Source organism: Tamandua tetradactyla, chromosome 2, assembly GCF_023851605.1.
Source record: "Tamandua tetradactyla isolate mTamTet1 chromosome 2, mTamTet1.pri, whole genome shotgun sequence".
Classification (NCBI taxonomy): Eukaryota; Metazoa; Chordata; class Mammalia; order Pilosa; family Myrmecophagidae; genus Tamandua; species Tamandua tetradactyla.
In genome coordinates this window covers 70,734,465-70,756,511 of record NC_135328.1, presented here as the reverse complement: position 1 = coordinate 70,756,511, position 22,047 = coordinate 70,734,465, and the positions used below count along the sequence as shown (strand labels likewise).

The 22,047-nt window shown below is 36.2% G+C and overlaps 1 long non-coding RNA gene across 1 annotated transcript in view; it reads left to right on the top strand.

Annotated features, from left to right (window-relative positions):
- The window catches only part of LOC143660698 (uncharacterized), a 72,420-nt gene that overhangs the window by 5,029 nt on the left and 45,344 nt on the right, over positions 1 to 22,047 (top strand). Inside the window, exon 2 of the long non-coding RNA XR_013164186.1 lies at positions 19,809 to 19,946. This is a non-coding gene — a long non-coding RNA (uncharacterized LOC143660698). The remainder of the gene's footprint in view (positions 1 to 19,808; positions 19,947 to 22,047) is intronic.

Sequence of the window (22,047 nt, the reverse complement as noted above, 5' to 3'; positions counted from 1 at the left end):
GCCCTATTTATGGCTTTAATAGCTTTGCATTAATGAAAAAAAAAATCAGATACCCTTTATATACCCACCTCAGGGGTTCATCTAGATTTTCCAGTGATGAGAGTCAAATTGATTTCAGCTAAAAATGTGAAAGTGATGAAAAAAGTTCAAACTGCATATGGATAATGAAATGGCTTGTTTTAACACAAATAGTCACTGCACATATTTTTGACCTACTTCTCTAATGGCTGCCCCATCCTCTTCATATAGCTCAAATTCTAATGTCTCAACTGTTACATATGTCAACATAAACAGGGAATGAAGAGTATTCCATAATATTTTAATAAGAAGAGATTTAAACCAAGATATACCTGTGTTTTGATTAGTGGGGTTCAGTATTATTTAGATAATTGGTAAGTTTGCTTTTGAGATGAGTTAGAATCCCTGGGAGAATTGATCAGAGTCTTAATCATTGCATCTGTTAGAAATGAGGTAAGACGTAGGAGGCTAAGAACTTGTTAGCGCAGAAATATATACTTTTTTCTTCTTCCCCTTAAAGTACCAGGAATTTCTAAACTATGAACATTTACTGAATCTGGCCATGCATAGTCTTCAAAAATAGTCATGTTTCATTTATTTTCAAAATACTTTCCATTTCAGCAAGTTTCCATGAAGTGAAAACATTTACTATAAATGGATGAGCTTTGTCAGTGAGCTGCTTTAACAGTCCTAAATGATAGAGTAAAAGCACTGCAAAGATATAGCCGAAAAGAAGTAACACTCTTAAAAATCATGTTAAACTGTAAAGCCCAGTTTTATTCTGCAAATTGGACAGCATCCCAGGTATTTGCTAAGAGCAATTGAGCACTGCAGGGAAGTCAAAGACAGAAGATAGAATCTGGAATAAGAGTCAGTCAGGCTAGACCTAGATAGACTAGGTCCAATTGAGAAAGCAAGACTACTGTGCCCAGGGGAGTTTCCTGAGAAACTAGCATACAGATGGGAGGCATGGAGTTGCCAATGTAAGATGGGTACTGATGAAACATGTCCACAGAAGATAGAGGATAGAAGTAAAGACTCAGATTCAAATATGAGATCACAAGATGAAGCAGAATCTAACATTAACAAGAAGTAACAGGAAAAAGGTGACAATTACTTTCTAGCACCAACTAAAGCATGTACAAAAGACTAGAGGCATGCGTGTTTGCTTTGGTTCATAAAGCCAAGGAGGAGATTTAAAAAAAAATCATGTGGCAAGTCCTGTAGCAGTTTATTTGATTTGAATGTAGGTAGTCATCACAATCAAGAAATAAGAATGGTCATTATCAGTAGTTTGCATGTATAGATACTTAAGAAGTTTGCATACTCCATATGCACCTGTAAAAATAAATGAGGGAGATCCCTATTAACTGATATTGAATGATTTTCAATATGTATTTTTATGTGAAAAAAAGTATAGAAGAGGATCTGTAGTAGTGTTGCCTTTCATGTAAGAAAAAGAATAAATATGAATATATGTGCACACTTTTACAAAAAGAAACTCAGGTGAAACTCAGAAATGAGCAAGATGGGTTACCTACAGTGGATGATGAGTATGGGGTGGGAAGAATGACAGAATGAGAATGAGATAGAAGTAGATGTGGGAGAAGACAGGTACTTATCCAAATTTAACTTTATGTGCAGTTCTGATTTTTCAGATCATAGCAATATTTCAAAAAGTGAGGAAAAAAATCATTAAATTCAATTGGATGGGGGAAAAGAGGAATACAAACAATAACAAATGAGCCTAACATTATTATAAGTGAATAACATAACCCCAGTTTAAGGCAGTAAGGAAAAATAACTGGGCTAGGTATCTTTGTAAAACAGTATTTTGAGAAAATACTGTAAGGCTCAAGACAGAAAGAATGATAAACAATTAATATACCCCAACTAGTAAAGTTTGTTTTCACTGGGGTATGAATGATCAATTCTGAAACTATCCTATTTATATGTATCATATAGATATTGATTGTGGTAAAGGGTCGCAGATTTCCTACTATCAGAGAAACAAGTTACAAATAAGGAAATGGAAAGGTAGAATGAACTCTATGATCCTGAATTGGGATTGGGGCTTTCACGGCTTTTGTTTTATGTAATATCGATAGCTAAGGGATTGTTATAGATGTATATGTACAAGAGGCAGCATACACGCCCATATTTCCTAACTCTATCCACTGAGGAGTAACAGTGATGATGCCACAGTAGCAACACTGTGGTTTCTAGATACAATTCCCCGATAAAAACAAACAGGGATCCTGGAAGAAATGGTTGATTCCAGGGCTTGGAAATCACTCAAGAAGTACAAGATGAGCCCCGGACACTTTAGGGTATCAGAAAGTAAGGAGGTGTTATTTAAAAAAATAGATAAATAAGCAGAATGAGGACCATGAGAGACAATTTTGAAAAGTCCCCAATAGCCAAATCTGGGATAATTTGTGGGAAAACTTAAATACTAATGATATCAATGGATTATAGCTCATCCACCAAAACAAATATCCTTGAGTATATGTTAACATATAAACAATTGAATGCATAAATCAACAAATGGAGGGAAAAGGACATATTTTCTTAATAATAGAATTCCAAAAAATAAATACAGGAGCAATAATAGAAATTCACCATTGATAAACACTTTAGTGATAAGCATTTCAGGCAAAAATAATCAATAATGTTAAAATTAGCAGGTGAAAGTAAGAAGAGAAACAAAAATCTTGGATAGTTTCAAAGTATCTCTCCATAAAATACCTATTGGTTTTAAAGGGAGGAAAAACAAAACAAAACTTTACAATGGAGAAACCTGGCAAAAAATCACCAATATCCTCACTAGTAAGACATATCATCATGCACTCCTGATACAATATACTGAGAAGAGCATAGCCTCATTTCTGTGGGGCTTTTGTCATACATGTTTAAATTGAATTTGACCATGAGAAAATATACTCAAACTGAGGAACATTCTACAAAGTAAGCAGTACGCTTCAAATGTGTCAAGGTCATGAAAGACAAAAGAAAAAGACTGAGGAACTCTCCCAGATTATAATATAATAAAGACACATGACAACTAAATGCAACGTGGCATCCTGGATTAGATTCTGGACTAGACAAAGACCATTGGGGAAAATTTGTAGAAATCCTAATAAGGTATATAGATCAGTTAATACTGTATCCAAGTTAATTTCTTTATTTACATAATTATACTGTGGTTACAGAAAGTATTTTCAATCAGAGAAGCTACAAGAGCATCTTCCAAGATATTCCAAACACCACAGCCGTTAGCCAAGCAGAAATGGTCTCTTAGATGTAGTATCTACCTTGGTTATGGCATTGGCAATAACTTTTGTTATAATTTAGAAGTATATCCCTCTGAATTTGTTCTGTAGAATACTAGTTTTAAAGGATCTTAAAAGGTGTTCGATAAAGGATGTGGGGAGAGTTTTCATTTGCAAATACACCTCCATAAAAAGATAATCTCCAGGTATTTGACTATCTTTATAGAAACAAAATAAAATTCAAACTGTCACTTTTAATATGACATTCTTAATTTAGATACCTAAGTTCAGCAGTGATTCTTGAAGATTATATCTGATTGCATTAAACTAGAAATTAGTTAAATTTGGAAAATACTTAGCTAACAAATTGTAATTAACACATGAATTCTCAATCTTAAATTTTCCTCAAATTGCTTCATATATTTTCAAGAGGAAGGTAATAGTTTGCAGCATTTGAAATATCAGTATGGTTTATTGGTAGAAAAGGCAAAGGAGGGTTGGCTTGAGCCAAGCCTTGATGTGTGAGCAGGTTCTGTATAGATACAGAGCAGCACTGCGCATAGAGTGCTCCACACACAGTAGGTGTTTATTAAATGCTTGTTAATTAACCAACTAGCCTCAACCATATAGGCCTCAAAGGAAGCATGGGTAGGCTCAAACTGGAGAGGAGCCACCGGTAAACATCCCATCTGCCAGTGATGCAGTATAGGGGTCTATGAGGGAAAATCATTAGAGCCACTTTGACGAGACTGTACGAGTACTTTCTCCAGCAACCTGCAGTGAGACCATTCAGGCTGTTATGGCTTGTCCTGGAATTCTTCCCTCAGAAGTTAAAACTTGGCTGAAGGAGTAGAAGGCTTGAGGGTACAGTGTATGATTTCCCTCTGTCTGAAAGAGCATGGATTGATATATCCCTCCCCAGGAAGAACTAAGCTCGTTAAGTTATGACTGTGTGATCACTATCTCTTCTCACTGTCCACTCAATCGAAGACACTGGCTGAGCAGGTCATCAAAGCAAGGCACTATGACTAAAGATATAAGAGGTATGAAAACTTCCATCAACTCATCTGAAATAAGGAAGATAATACGTGCTTTTCTTTCAGGCTCTTGAGTGCGTGGTTCAAGCCTTGTTCCTCTCTGTATTCCCTTGCCACACACTGATTATAGTGTGTACTCAGTAAATATCTTCACCTTTTATAAGCTAGTGATTTAAGAAATATGTCAAAACAGCAACAGGAGCAATATTATCAGATCATAAATGATTAACCTGCTTGGTACAAATTTTGAAGATTCTGGTATCATTACAAAGCAAATAAATATCACTAGGGGCCCTTTCCTCTGCAAATAGTTTTTTAAAAAGCTGAAATAATAGATAACATTAATATGGAAGTAGAGAGTGGTAAACTGAAGATGAAAATGTGATCTTTTATTGTTCTTGAGGAATTTGGAAATATAGGTTATCTTTAGGTTCTCTTAACTAAATGTATATCTGATGAAGTATAAGAACAGAATTCATACAGTCTAGCCTATTAAATTCCAAATCTATAGAGGTGGAAAAACAAGAAATTAAGAACACTTAATCAAATCCTTAAAAAAAAAAGAAAAGAAAATTAAAGAAAAGGAACAATAAATAACAAGCATTTTAAAAGAAAGTGGTAGATAGTCAGCATTTATCAATGATCACAATATATGGAAATGCATTACTTTCCCTGCTAAAAGACAAAAATTCTCAAATGGGTTTGAAAAAAAAATCCAATTTATAACTTTATAACAAACACATTTTGAAGTGGTCACAGAAAGTTTGAAAGCAAAAGTATTAAATCTACAAACATACACACATATTTCAAGCAAATACTTAGACAAAGAGCCCTAGAGTAGCATTATATTCATATAAAATGCACTGAAATAAAAAAAAACATGATTATTGAGTATTGAGGACTATTACTTAATTATAAAATGAAAAACTCATTAAGAAGCTGTAGCAACCATGAAGCTATATGTGTCTGACTACATCACTGTTTAACATACACAGTCAAAACTGGCAAAAAAAGATAAAATCACAAATTCATAAATATGTTGGGAATTTTAAGATTTCTTTCTCAGAAAGTTTAAAGACCTATCAAAGTTTAAGGCCTAAGTATATAATCATGCAGCTTATTGGTCTGTAGAGTAGCTCTTTTTTTCTTTAAGAAGATCAACTTCTTGATAAGACATAAAAAATACCCTCCATTAAAATTCAGTATTGCCACAAGTTGCCACCATACTCAAGATCTGGTTTGGTTCACATGTGATTTTAAATATCTTTGAAGATACTTTGATATATGATGTAGAAAGCCAGATTTTAAAATCTTTTATTTGCAAATATAACTACATGAGAAGATAAAATCTTCAGGTTTTCGGCCGCCTTTATAAAAATGCAAAAAAAAAAAAAAAAAAAAGGCGAGGGGGGCAAATTGTCTCCTTTAATCTCAAATTCTTAACTCAGGTACCTTAATACAGTTGCAATTACTAAAAATTACATCTGATATATTAAAAAAGGAATAGACAATCTAAAGGTATTTCCTTTGATCCTTTCTAAAACCATAAGCCTTGATTGAGCTCTCTGATAATTCTTGATATACCTTGCATTACAAATGATAAAATAATAATGAATATCTATGAATAAATTATTCTGGAATATCAATCTTACAAAACATAAGTCCTCAGTTATCAATAAACAAACCTTTGAAATAGTAATACATTTTCATTAAAGTTAGGACTGAGTGATATATTTATTTGCTCATTGTCCATCTCTATCTATGAGAAGAGGGACCTTGTTTGTCTTGTTTAACACTGTTTCTTATCATATAGGGTATAAATGCAATAAAAATTCCTACAGTGCATGACTGAGTGAGCAAACTAACAAATAAGTTGCAGCAGGAAAATCTTTCTTTCAAAATGGATGTTTTTTTTAAAAGTAAAGATATCTAAGATTTTCAGGAGCCCCTTGATTAGGTTCCTGTCCTACCTTGGCATATATTAAAATCTCCTCAAGATATTAGTTATTAGATATCAGAATCTGCTCAAAGATCACCTGTGCTCAGAAAATTTGCTATTTCTAGAAGAACCCAAATATAATCAGGGTCTTTTAAGCTGGAAAAAGAGCCTCATTAGTTTTGTGAAGCTAAACCTAGAGCTGTGATGCAGTTAATTCTGTCACTCTTAAGCATTCATCTAGGCAATATAGCAATAGATTCTTTCTGGATGCTGTGAGTCCAGAAACCAGAAAATTTTATCTATGTTGTTCACTTTTTGACTCCAGTCTTGATGTATTCTTGGAACTGTCTGTGTCATGAATTGGAAAACCAGCCCCAGTTCCCCTCTTCTATTGCTTATTCTCCAAACCAAATAATCAAGTTCTTTTCTCCTTTGTACTGCATGCCTTCAACTTACCCTTTATTAAGCCCTTTCAACCTACTTTTTATACCTCTACCCCACACAAGAATCCAATTTTCTCTAAATTTAAAAAGACAGAAAGAAATCTAGTTATCGAAATTGTATTTCCTGAGGGACTTCAGGGGAAGACAGCAGAGCAGGGAGCTACTCTGGTGGAGTCTTCCACCCGAACAACTAAATAATGGAAGGATATTCTGTGTTCGTAGATTGGAAGAATAAATATCATTAAGATGTCAATCCTACCCAAAGAATTCACAAATTCAACAAAATATCAATCAAAATTCTAACAACGTTCTTCACAGAAATGGAAAAGCCAGTCATGAAATTTATATTGATAAGTAAGGGGCCCCAAATCCACAACAAAGCTTGTAGTGTTAATAAATGAATTGAGCAAAGTGGCTGGTACAAGATCAACGCCCCAAAATCAGTAGTGTTCTGTAGCAGAATGGCTGCTATTTAAAGAAATGTAAATAACAACTATTGGAGAGAATGTGGGTAAACAGTACCACTCATTCATTGCTGGTAGCAATGTAAAATAAGGTAACCCCTGTGGAAGATAGTTTGGCAGTTCCTCAGAAAACTAAATATAGAACAGTCATATGACCTGGCAATCTCACTACTAGGTATATACCACATTTTATTTTGCTAAAGCTGATGAAATGCAATATACCAGAAATGGTTTGGCTTTTAACAATGGGGATTTATTAGCTTACAAGCTTACAATTCTGATGCCTTACAAATGTCCAAATTAAGGCATCAATAGGTGACCCAGCGATCCTGGTCTCCTCTGTCACATGGCAAGGGACATGGCAGCATCTGTTGGTCCTTCTCTCCTGGGTTTCAGTGCTTTCAGCTTCTGGCTCATCTGTCTGTGGCTTTTTTTCTGAGCTTCTGTGACTTTATTTTACTCTCTGTCTTCTGTGTGAGTTTCATTTTCTTATAAAGTTCTCCAGTAAGAAGATTGAGACTCACCTAGGGCATGCCTCAACTAAAATAACCTAATCAAAAGATCCTACCCACAATATGTCTACACTGAATGTAATAGATTAGTTTCAAGAACATGATTTTATGGGGTACATACAGTTCAGACCACCACATACCCCCCAAAATTGAAAGCAGATATTTGCACACCAATGTACATAGCAGCAGCGATCACAACTGCCAAAATATGGAAGCAACCCAAGGGTCCATCAACCAATGAATGGATAAACAGAATGTGGTATATACATACAATGGAATATTATTCAGTTGTAAAAGGGAATGAAAATCCCGATACATAAGACAACATGGATAAACTTTGAAGACATCATGTTTTATTAAATAAACCAGACACAAAAGACAAATATTGTATGATTTCACTGTTTTGAAACTATTAGAATAAGAAAACTCATAAAGTTGGAATGTAGAATTTAAGTTACCAGGAGATTGTATGTGGGAAACAGTATGGGAAATTAGGGCTTAAAATGCACAGGGTTCCTATCTGGAATGGTGGAAATGTTTGGGTAGCAGATGGTGATGATTGTAGGACAACATTGTGAGCACAGTCAACAGCACTGAAATACATATCTGAATATGGTTGAAAGGGGAAATATTGGATTGTATATATGGTAACAGAAACACATTTTTTTTAAAAACAATCATTGAACTCTAAGTTAAACTATAGAATTATTTAATTGTACAATTTTAAATATGTGATATAAGAATTACAACAAACGTTCCACACCAATGCAGGTTGGTGGTGATAGGGTGGTATATGGAAATCCTGTATTTCTTCATGATTGTTCTGTAAGCTCACGACTCTCTAATGAAAGAAAAAATATATATTTCTTTGGGTTAAGTATAATTACCTTAGAAATTTCTTTTTAATCCAAATAGTACAAGGGATCCTAAAGATGAAAAAAATCATTGTCCCCTTATTTGAAAGAACCAATCATATAAGGAAGAAGGAAACTGAAGTGGGGTCAAATTGCTGGGCATCAGCTAGTAAGGGGTCCCATAAAAATGATGACAAGAACACAAAAAGAGAGATAATAGGACTCCCAAATCCAACTGAGGCCTTTACAACATTCTAGCATATCTTTTAAGCCTCACTTCTACTCCAAACAATATTTGCAGACTGTAAAAAGCACAATATTTAATTTTACTTAAAGCAGAGGAAGACAGATCTTAAATGGTCCCATTTGTGATAATGATCTGGAAAAGAGAAACAGTGTTTTGCAGTGTTGTTTTTTAGTTTGTTTCCATCAAGTCTTACTAGAGGCTATGAGTCAAGTAATATAAAAACTATTTTTATATAATTTTCCGCCTTCTGAATATATAAAACTCCATTTCACTAAAGACAGCTATTTATCTTTCCTCCATAAAATGTGACTTTTCATAACTGCAAAAAATGGTATATACATCATTTACAACTAAAATGAGAAAATCTTTATATGAGGAATAAATATAATAAATATGTTTAAATGTAAATGTAAAACACAACCCTCAGACAATGAGCCTACACGAACACTCTGATATTTAGACATTTGTCAGCCAGCCTTTTTTTTCTGTTTTGACAGCCAAATGAATGCTATATATAGAGGGTCTCTCCATGGAAGATAGACTCCCTTGCCTGGTTTCCTTTACTCTGAACAAAACTAACTGTAAGACATTTCAATATGTGGGAAGCGTCTGTGGTACACAGTTGGTAAATATTCAGGCATCAAGTACCCAAACACTCAAATGCTTGCAAACCCAATATGCTCATTCTTAATGATACATTCTCTCCTTAAATCCTGGGGCAATTCAACCTGTACAGTTAGCAAAACCTTTTGTTTTGACCTTCTTACAGATGAGCTGAAAAAGAAGGAATATAAAGTCTAAATTTTAATAGTTCGCAGCTCTAAAAGATGTTTTTGTTTGAGTGCTCAGACATGAGACAAATATTAAGTGCAATGATCATATCTTTACATCTTATGGAAACTTTGTTCTCATTCTTTGTATCCCTGATTTGTATAAAGCTACAAGATGAGAAATGCACAAAACAACTTCATAAGAGAAAGCAGTGATTCCCAGAATCCTGGCTTTAATATGAATGGGTTCCCTTATATGCAGGTGGAAATTATATTTGAGACCTATGACAAATGTGTATGAACTATACATTTGTGAAGTTAAAATAACAATATTATTGATGATGCATCATTTATTGTAAAATTTGCACTTTTTTCCCTTTCACAACTTTTAGTATATGAGGGCTATATACAGATAATTTCTCTCATAGTCTACTCATGTCTTGCTTTTGAGAAAAGATAGTTTCGATTACCCTATCCTGGCAGAAAAATGTTTATCATGTTTTGTTTCACTTTTGATTAGGTCCAGTGAGTTAATTGCAATGAATGTTTTTGAGCAGTGTAGAGTGAGCATTTAGAAGAAAGAAAAAATAGGAAAAAAGTAAGAAACAGGGAATAGTAATACTTGGCAATATTCATTCTGTTGGCACTATGCCAGAACACATTCTAATACTCTAGACAAATATTAGAGTTCTTGTTAGGGCATGAATCAAAAAGCATAATGAAATTTGGATCATGTTTTAGTTTTGAAATTGTATTGAGTTTTAAAACAAAATAGACATTACAAATATCACGTTGAAATTTTTTTCAGATCTGACCAAATAAAGTAAACCCATTGATAAATGATGATATACTAAGAAAACTGTAATAAAAAATAAATTAGTCTCTGTATTAAAAACAAAACAGGATGTTGATAATAGCTCCTTTCAAAAGCACTTGGGGACTGAGAAAATGGAAACATGCAGCCCTCAGTTCCTTATACAGCCTTATATGTAATCTTTTATGACCTATGTATTTCTTAATGATTGCAAACAAAGACAAGAAAACTTGGTTCTTAAAATATATGGAAGTATTAATGCTATCCTAGGTTTTATTAGTTAACATAGTCAGTTGCTTTCAATTTGTCATAACCTTTTTCTGTTTTTAAAAATACACTTAAATTTTTCTTTACTTCTTGCTTCATACCCAATCTTCTTTAAAAATTGTTAAATAGTTTAATAAAATATAAGAAAAAAGGTAGATAATCCAATAGAAAAATAGCCAAATGCTTATTCGGGTACCTTACAAAAAAGAATTTCCAAAGGTCAATGGTCTAATGACAAAGTGGTAAACTTCAGTGGTCATAATGGAAATGCCAATTCTAAAAGCAATTTAATAGCACTATAAACCCTCCAAAATATCTAAAAGGAGAAAGACTGACAATACCAGTTTTAACAAGATATATGTAAATTAATATAATATTTTGGAAGACCATTTGACATTATCTACTAATACTAATAACACAGACTGTATGACTCAGCAATTAACATTCTAGATATATATGCCCATTGGAACTTCATTCCACACCAGAAGATATATATAAAAGAATGTTCATAGTAGCACTATTAGCAATAGCTGCTCAACTGGAAACTGCCCAAATGTCCATCAGGCATAGGTTGAGTGTATAAATAGTGGCATATTTATAAAATGAAATATTATATAGTAATAAAAGTGAACTATAATATGCAACAAAGTAAGTGAACTTCACTAATTTTCATATATTTAGCTGAAGCTAAAGGAGTGCATATTGTATTTATTCAAAGTTCAAAAACAGGTAAAACTAACATAAGAGTTTTGAAATCAGCATAACACTTAAACGTGGCAGCTGTAGCAATGGCAGAGGGCCCAGGGATCTTCTAGGGTGCTAGTTATGTTTGTTTTTTATCTGAGTACTAGTAACATGGGAGTATTTATGTGAAAATTTATTAAATCACATTCATGATTTTTCGGGAGAGGAAAGTTATCTTGAATAAAAAATTACATTGTAAAAAACAATATATTGTAAATAATTATTGTAAGTACACAGAAGATGATTTGTGCCTGGAATGGACTTAGGACTGTGCTTTAAATTAATTATGTTTTTGAAAAATTTATAAAAGTAAGATCGTTTAGTTTAATTCTACTCTCTTTCTACTTCAACTTTTCTCTATTATGGTTCTGTTCATTCCACTGGAGAATTTGAGGGCATTTTGGAGATCCAGTAAAGAAGAAGTTGAGTTGCATACATTCAGTTAATATCAAATGAGATAGAATCACATGGTTTGCAGTCACCTCTTTGTACAGCTATGTTATTGGTGGCTGCCCTTGTATAGGAATGACTTCCAGGAATTCTCTGAGGACCCACATGGTATTGTGAGATACCACATTACAACCAGAGACCATGTGGCAAAAACAAAGTTGTCTACATCCCTCAGTACTGGAAATATGAGGTTAGTGGAGAAGAAACGTAGTCTGAAATGTGTGGACTCAAAATTAGTCTGTGGGAAATTCTTCCAGTCAGTAAATGTGTAAAAATTTAAGTGATAGATTTGTTTATCTTGGATGTCTAATCAAAGTGGAAGTTCTCTCTTGTCAGAAATATACTTCCTAATGTAGCATATGCAATTGCAAAAGCAACATATTTCATGGGAATCAGACAAAGTAAAATTTATTAGTATTGGATGGAACAAACTTACAACAATATTTAAAAACAGTGAGTAGTATTTTTTAAATGTCTGTGTGCAATGTGCCATATTTTATATGCCTTATCAATAATAAAAAACACAGATTTTGATAAAAAGTTTTAGAGAAAGACTGAGTTATCTTCCCAGTCTCTCTATGAAAAATATTATAAAACTGTTGTTGAGGAGAATGTAGCCAAAAAGTGTAGGGTAAAAAGGTAGTGAATCAATAACTACATGGTTATTTTCTGGATTTTGTGATATTTCTGATATTTGTGTAAGCTTTAATACTTGTATTAAAGCATTTCATCTTTCATTATAAATAATTATTTATTTTGTGTGAATTTTTATATTTATAATTTTCAACTTTTCTTCTTAAAGAATGTACCCCCAAATTATAAAATCTTCATGCCCTACAAAACCTAAATCTGCCATTTTAGGTGAACTGTCCTTACTTCTTTGTCTCATTACAGCCTTTCCTCTTTTCCTCTTTTTTTCCTACTATAGCTATTCAGGCTATATCTACAACCAACTTGAGCATTGTTATTGAACTAAATGTTACTAACCAGTTTCTACTGGTGCTTGGAAAAGAATTATTATAAATGGCTGGGAAGGGTGTGCCTCATGTAGTGCCAGACAGCCCAATGTTGCTGGCAGCAGAACCTCCTCCCATTCCATAGGGTACCTCCTATTGTGGAGCCCCTGCGCCTAAAATAGTGATACATGTTTTGAAACCACACCTATACAAAGAGTCCTTTAGAAGATATGAAGTCCTTAGGGTCCTAACTAAAATTAAACAAGACAATTGCTTTAATTTCTCAGCTGCTAAAACAAATACCATACATTTGGATGGCTTAAACTCTGGGAATTTATTGGCTCATAGTTTTGAGGCTAAAATAAGTCCAACATCAAAGAGTAATAATACAATGCTTTCTCCACAAAGACTAGTGATCTGAGGTTGGCTGCTGGAAATCCTCAGTCCTTCACTTTTTTGTCATATGAAATTCACAAGGCAATGCTATCTCTTTTCTCCTCCAGGGCTTGGACTTCTAGTCTTTAAATCATGTCTTCAAGAACCAGGGAAATTCCTAGTAAAAGACTTCACATTTAGTTCCTGTTGGAGATTGAATCATGTATTGAGAACCATGAGGACTCCAATCTCCTGATCCTGGGGGTGTGAACTCATTTGTAAATAGGACTTTTGTAGATACTAGTCGATGATTTAGGGTGGCTTAATTCCAGTATGGATGAAGTCCTTATAAGCAAAGGAAATTGGGTCCAGAAAAAGAATCATGGGAAGAAATCAGAAGTCAACTCAACCTGAAGGAGAAAGGAGAAGACATCATCCTGTGCATTGTTATGTTGAAGCAAAACCAAGGAACAAGAATCACCAGCAGTCAGTCCCAGAACATCAGTCTTTAGGGAGAAAGCATTGCCTTCCTGACCTCTTAATTTTGGACTTCTCCTAGCTTCAAAACCATAAGCCAGTAAATTCCCAATGTTTAAACCAACTCACTGTTTATTATTTGATTTAGCATCCAGGAAACTAAAACATTTTTGGTACCAGGATTGGGTTGGAACTATGGCAAATACCTAAAAATGTGGAAATGACTTTGGAATCAAATAATGGGTAGAGGCTAGGAGAATTATGAGGGGCTTGATAGAAAAAGCCTAGAGTGCTTTGAATATGCTGTTAGAAATATAGACATCAAAGGTACTTCTGATGAGGCCATAGAAGGAAATGATGAACGAGTTATTGCAAACTACAGGAAAGGTGATCTTTACATGTGAGAAGACCATGTCCTTTAAGGGTTCAGAGGGTCGTTCTGAGTTGAATCATGTCTTGTCCCAAAGGTTAAGGGGAACTGATTTTTTGAGCACTCATATATAATTTATTTTATTCTTACAGCAATTCTTAAAGGCAGGTATCACTAAAGATGAGGAAGTTGAAGGGCAAGGGCTTAATATTTAAACATTTATTTTGCACTTGTGAATTTAGAACTAAAAGCAGATTGGTTGTTTTCTAATTGAGGGAGCAGTTACCCAGGAAAGAGAGGAAAACAAAAGAAGTTACCTGCCTCCACTGGCACCTTTACCTGAATTGGGGAGAAAGGGAGGTTCCTAACCCAAAGGAAGGTAAACCCTTTTAGCTCTTCCCACATCCTATCCATGATGCTCAGGTGAGTGAAGTTAGTAGGGAGAGGATGATGTCTCACAGTTTATGGTCTAGTCGAGGTGTGTCACCTGTTCTGTCTGGGGTTCTAGCAGGTAACGCACAAATTGCAGGGGCTATGAGCATGTCCTGTTTCCCAGAGGCTATGCTGGAGAGAAGGACAGAAAGCCATCTCTCCTAAGATTCTAAATGGGAGTCCTCAAGTCTTTCATCAGGAAAGATCAGGCATTTGTGGGCTGGGCCATACATGCACAATTAAACTAGGAATGCTTTCAAATATATTCCCAAAATCCAACCACAAATTTATATTTCAAACATTGTATTAGCACCTAATATGGTGTGCCACATTATAACAAAATTACTCCATTCTGATTTAAAGATAAGTCCTAGAGATTTTTATTATTATAAAATCTGGTGTTTGAAATAAGTTTCATATTGGCATTTGCTTAGGGGAAGCGATGGAGGGAGATAGAGATTTCACAAAAACCTATCACCTTGGGGACCCCTATCAATGAAGAAGAATGAATTGACTTACTCTTGGTTACAGGTGTTAAAATGATAGAACTGTTTTTTTGTTTGTTTGCTTTTGCATGGGCAGGCATCGGGAATCGAACCCGGGTCTCCAGCATGGTAGGCAAGAATTCCGCCACTGCGCTACCAGTGTACCACCCAATAAGCTGTTTTTAAACTCAAATTTCATGATGTCAAGAGCACTATTGTTTTCCTTATGCTTCTCCTATCTAGAAAATCCAGAGGATATAAAATAGACGGAATTTTGAAAGGTTATCTCCCATTCAGAAATAGTAAAACCTAAATGGACCCTCATGCTAAAATGCCAAACACAAAGTGCAAAATTAGCTATCATTTATTGAACGGCCATTAGGCACAATGCTAGGAACTTCATAAACATTACAATATTTACTCTAATAACCCTTTAAGGTGATATTAATACTTTTAATAGTTCATGTTTATTTCATACGTATTACATTTCATGCACTATTCTAATGGTCCTATATACAAGACTCATTAAATCTTCACCAAATAACAATGCAGTAGGTACAATTATTATCCTCTACAATTTGCAGTTCAGAAAAATGAGGCTCAGAGGTTATTTGCTTATTGCTGTCAGTAGTGGAGGCAGAAGAAATCTGTCTGCTTCTAAAATCTGCACACTTAACAACTATGCTATATTAACTCTGTTATCGGCAGTATTATCTTTTAGCAAATGAGGAAATTAAGGGCAAGGAAGTTTAGAAGTACGCTCAAGATCATTAATATAGTTAATAGGTTTTTTTTTACTCCAAATTCTGTGTGTTTTCCCTATTGTCTTTTCTACATTCCAATTTCAGTCTTGTCTCCGAATATAGGACTTTAGGCCAATCACTTATTCTTCCTGAGCCTTGATTTCCACTATTAATCAGAGAAATTGTTATCAGTTCTATTTTCCATGCATGACACTGATTGTGAGTTTAAGAAACTATAAAATGTCATAGAGATATAATAGCTTATTGTTGTCCTTAAATCAATCTCATATCCATCTTGCTGAACATGATTTAGGATCATGGAACAGAATCTTATAACAAGAATGTAGCTCTGCTCCTGGTGCTCATTTGCATATTTTGGAATTTTCCTGAAGGGATCCAGAGCAGAGCATGCAACTTCCCTCTTCTAACATTTTCTGCTGTAGGCAGAGTCCCAGAATTCTCCAGTCTGCAAGGACTCAATTTAGAAGGCTACACATGTGAGTTCAATGCATGTATTCAATGTAACACTTTATGTGAAGTATGATGCCTTCTGTGGTAGCCAGCCTGCAAGATGGCCCCAGTGATCCCCACCTGTTGGCATCCATACCCTATGCAATGCCCTCCCACAAAGCCTTCCCACATTGTATCAGTATTGGTGATGAAGGTGATAGGGAATCACTTGCACTATTAAATCATAAAAGCTACTGAGCATCCACCTTGGGTCCCTCTCTCTTATGGATATTTTGCTCTGAGGAATGCCAGCTTCCATGTCATAAGAAGCCCAATAGAAAGGCTGATATAGTAAGGAATTGAAACCACTCCTGCAGGCAGCCTCATGAGGGAGCTCTGAGTGAATCCTCTAGATTCAGTCAAGTTTACAGATGACTGTAGTTCCAGCACAATTTTTATTCAGGGAAGGAAATATTTAAAATTGTGGTTAGGCATTCTCCTTTTAGTTCCTTAAAGTTTCCTTTTTTTTTTTTTTTTTTGGTAAAGAAAGGTGCCTACATCTTCTGAAATTAGCACACATTGAACTGATAAGAGAGCCACATTTTGTGTGTGTGTATGTGATGAGAGGTGGTGGTGTACTGGAGAGGGATACATAGGACATGATGATAGGTGCCAATATTCAGCTAGTCTAGGGAGATAAGACAGAGCACTCTTGGGAGATAACAATGTCCTAAAAAAGTTGGAGGGAGGGGCGGGCCGCGGTGGCTCAGCGGGCAAGGTGCTTGCCTGCCGTGCCGGAGGACCCCGGTTCGATTCCCGGCCCCAGCCCATGTAAAAACCAAACAAACAAACAAAATATAATAAAAACAAGAAAATGTTTAAAAATGTTTCCCTTTCTTCCTCCCTTCCTTCCTTCTCTGTCTTTCCTTCCTTTCCTCCCTCTCTCTTTAAAAAAAAAAAAAGAAAAAAAAAAAAAAGTTGGAGGGAGATAGACAAAATGGCATTCATGTAGTGAGTGTCTGTGTCATGGTGGGGACAGTGGCGGGGGGTGGGGATGTCAGTCGGGAGCCCTGGAGAATATATAGATTTGGCTGCGCAGGTGTCAAGGGTTAGGGGTAGGAGGAGAATGGAAAGTAGCCTGTGAATTCATCTTCTACTTCCATATTACAAAATTGTTAGAAGGGAGAATTTTTTATTGAATACTTCCTCAAGAGAAAATTGGGTTAGAGGCAGCACTGGGAAGACAGAGGGAGGCTTAAAGCTTTGTCATAGTCTTGCTGTAACTTCTCCTTCTTTATGACTGTTGTGCCATAGGAGATGAGCATATGGTTTGGAACCATTTGGATGTCTCATTCCTGTGGTATCTTCTGTCCAAGCCTCCGTCCTGGAGTAGTAACAGCTTCCACTATCCTTCTATGGGCCTTACATTGTAATTGGTCCTTTCAGACTCAGAACACTGCCTCCAAAATCCTGTCATTTTCTAATTTATCGCCCATCTACCTTCTCTGTACTGACCCTCAGCTGTTTTCCCTTGATTTCCAAGCAAACAGAACACTCAGAACAACTCGCACAAGTTATATGATTTTAGCAAATTTTACTAAATGTTTGGGGGCAAAGGGTAGGGGTCAGGGGCGGATATTGTGAGATGACCTTGCCTTTGCATTGATTTCCTCCAAATCAGACCAATTCTACCATCTCTGTGTGCTAATCCTCCACCCATGTTACATAGCCCAGTCTCTCCTCCCTGCCCCTCAGCCCAGCAACTCCAGAATAATTCATTCCACAACTCCAGTCTGAAAGTAAATTATGAACCTACTCTTACCTACTCTTAAAATCCAGGCACTGATTGATGTGTCCTGTTAAACTCTGTGACTTTTCCTTTGGATTGCGCAGATCCTTCCCCCCACAGGTATGACTTGTGCCATCCTCTTTGCCCACTCTTTAAGACCAGAGGCAGCAACACTCAGTCTTTTTGTTTATTTCCTCTGATGCACACAGGTGAGTGAGTGGGGTGATTATTTGTTGACTTCAATATTTTTACCTTTTGGATTTGATATTTGATTATATGTCATTCTAGAGAAGCTATTAGAGGCGCATGAAGCCCACACTGCATGCTGACAGAATCCATCACTTCATTTTTCAGATAATACTTAGGTGTACACTGCATTTTCCTAGACATGATCTCATCCCCACAGAAATCCTCTGACTTTGGTAGGACAGCTAGTGTATCAGTTAGGATCCTGTGAGGGAATAGAAAACAAAGACCATTGAATGGGAAGAATTAACTAGGTGTCAAGTTGTTAACTATTGAAAGGGTTACAAGGGAACTTAAGGTTTCACAATGGTAGCAACTTCACCAACCAGGAACTAGCCCTTGGGGCTGAAGGAACAAAGGGAAGAGTTTGTCATGATTAAAATTCAGGAACTTGGAGGAGGAGTTTGATGGAGTTGAAACCCAGACCCTGGAGGAAGGGGTCCTGCCAAGAGGGAGCCCAGTCTGAACCGGGAAGAGGGCCTGTGAGCTGGCACTCAGGGTTTACAGGAGGGAGAACTGACTGCTGTTGATGTCTGGAGTGGGAAAGTGGCCAATGCAGCTGGTTCTACAAGTGTTGGAAAAACTGCAAATGGAGTCAGTAGCTGTCAGGGCAAAACCGCTGTGCAGGGCTGCCAGGAGATAGGAAACCCACAGGAAGCAGACGGGAAGAACCCAGTCCCTTCTTCTTCCAGGTGTGCAGTCTCCCTCTAGTGGTCCTTACGGGCAGAGCTTTGCCGAGAGGCAGAAGCAGAACACAAAACGCGATGTGTAGAGTTCCAGCTCCAGTGTCTCAAAGCAGAATATATAAAGGTGGATTTGAATGTTAAGGTCAAGAACTGAGTGTGCTGGTTTGAATCTGTTACGTATCCCCAGAAAAGCCTATGTTCTTTTAATCAGTCCTAGTGGGTGCAGACTACTGTGGGTAGGACTTTTTGATTGGTTATTTGCATGGAGATATGACCCAAACCATTTAATGTGGGTTTTAATCCCCTTGCTAGAGTCCTCTATGAGAGGATAAAAGACAGAGACATTTTGGAGAGAGAGCTATGAGAGAAAGAAAACACCCTGGGAGAAGCTAAGAGAGAAAGGGATGCCCAGAGACATTTTGGAGACAGCCATTGAACCCAGAACCTGGAGAGAAGGGCTAGCAGATGTCGCCATGTGCCTTTCCATGTGACAGAGGAACCCCAGATACCAGCTGCCTTTCTTCAGAGAAGATATCTTACTCTTGATGCCTTACTTTGGACATTTTCATGGCCTTAGAACTGTAAATTTAAAAACTAATAATTCCCCCATTTTAAAAGCCAAATCATTTCTGGGATATTGTATCCTGGTAGCTTTCAGAAACTGAAGCAATTAGTAAGTAAAACAGGTGATTTCCCTGGCTTAATTTTGGTGGGAAAAAGGAAAATGAGGTATAAAGAGTTTAACCAAAATATCTTGCTAAAATAATAAAGCTGGGAAGTGGTAGGACTAGTAGCTATGTTCAACAATCTTGATTTATACATGTCATGCTTTGTTCATTATACTGCATTTTTTGCAGCATGAAACTTGGAATAATGCTCCTAGAATCATATACTATTTTGCTGATAAGCACTGAAAGAATCTCCATCTCAAAATATCCAACTTAGCACTTTTTGTTTATATCACCTAGACTAAAAAATGTCATATGGAGATGAGAAGAAAGCAACATCAGGAGAAAAGAGAAATCCAGCTTGGGAAGGAGGAGGAACTCAAAGCAGCTTTCAAGAAGAGATAACTTACCTAATAGGAGGAAACAGCTAACCAATGAGTGTGTAATGCTCCAATTATTAATTAATTCATTCAACAAACAACGATTGCATGTCTGCCATATTCCAGGCATTATTTTAAGTGGTGGTGGCTAAGAAGTGAATAAAAAAATTCCCTATCATTATGAAGTTAACAATCTAGTGAGGGAGCAGACAATAAATAATATAAATAACGTGTATAGTATGTTGGATAGTATAGAAAAAGTGAAACAAAGAAGGAGGATGGGAAACATCAAAGAAATGGGTTTCATGTTCCCATAGAAGTGCCAGAAAAGTCCCCACAGGGGAGGTGGCATGTAAATAAGGACCTGAAGGAAGCAAGGAAGCAAGCCATGCAGATATTTGGGGGAACATGTTCCAGTGCAGAGGCACGGCATGTGCAGATGTCCTGTGGCAGAAAAAGAAGAATGAACACAAGAACGATAGTAGTAGGAGATGATGGTCATGTGGTACCTTGTATGAAGAACTCCACGGGAGAAGACCATATTAGTGTTCTCTAGTATTTGCTGCCTCTCCCTGGGAACAATTTTACTTTCTTCCTTGTTGCCACCATATATGACTTACTCTGGTCAGTGAGATGTGGACATCCATGATACATGTCTCTTCAGGTAGAAGCTTTTGGAGCTAGTACAGGGTTCATCCTATTCTATTTTGCCTCTGCCAGGATGACCAGCTCCATCAATCTCATTTCCCCCAGTGGAGAGCTGATGTGGAAATAAGTTGCAGCAGACCTGAGATGGATATGTATGCAAGCAAGAAATCAACTTTTGCTTTATAAGTCTATAATTTTCAGTTTCTTACTGCAACATAATCTTACTTATTCTGACCTGATAAATACTCTTCTTCTGGTTACATATGATCAGGATATAGGCCTAGTTGTTGCTGCTCTTTGTTTGTTTGTTTGTTCTCAAGAAGAGAACTATAAGGGTAAAAGAGCATGTGACCTTGGACTTTATAATGCTGTAGTGCTCGTCAAATGCTTGAGAAAATGTCACTCAGATGGACAGTGATGCCTTCAATTAGAAAAAGAAAGGGCTCAAATCATTTTGTTGATTACTCTTTTACACAAAGCTGCCTATTAAGGGGAAAAGTCACAGTTCTAATAGGAGGTCATTCTCAAAGAAAGCTGATGCTCCCTACTTGCACTTATTAGAATTGGTGTGATAAGTACATTGTAACAATGGAGAGAACCAAGAATACAAGAGAGAAGAGAAGAAAGCACGTCCTACTTCTCCTTTAAGTAGCATCTAGCTCTCACCTCCCAGTCAGCTATCGTTGCCGTCTGTTCACTCGTTCTCCTACCACACCTCTACATCTTTACATACCCACCAGCCATTCTGTTTGCTGTCATTGCATCAAGACCACAAATATTTTAATTCCTCTGAGGAATAAACGGGGAAAGAAGACAAGTAGAATATCAAAAAAAAGCTTAAGGGGGATCTTATGAGATACCAGGTGGTAGTGATGTGTCAGCTGAAAGTGATACAGTCAAGTAAGAGAAATACACTCAGAATAATAACCATTGCTTTGATGTACCCTTGTCAATATCATGAAGAAATTAGCTAATTTTATTTTACAGCATTTCTCTCAATTATCCATGCATTCCTTCAGGGTTAATATCCTGCCACATTCACTTGTGTGTCCCCTATATCTAATACAGCAAGTAGACACTAAAAAAAATCTGTTGAACGAAAGTAAAATGACCAGAAACAGCTAGGGATGCCTAAGGAAACTGGTCTTTTGACCAGTTTTTGAAAATGGATTAAAATGGATTTAACTTGGACTTCATACCTCTCTCTCCCTTTCTCCATCTCTCTGTACCTCTCTCCCTCCCTCTCTCTCTCCCTTTTTCATCTAGCACATGAATTAATGGTGACCTGACAGAGATATCTAGCAATGTGCACACACACACACACACACACACACAGATATGGTTATATTTATATATGTATATATATGGAAATACACATACATATATAATATTAAGTGTGTCTATGTTTTATTTCCTTCTATATTTCATTATGGCATCAGTAATCTCAAAAAAGAACACATTTGTTTCCTGCACGCAGGGAACGTCTGCTGCGGGAGTGAATTGATTGCTTC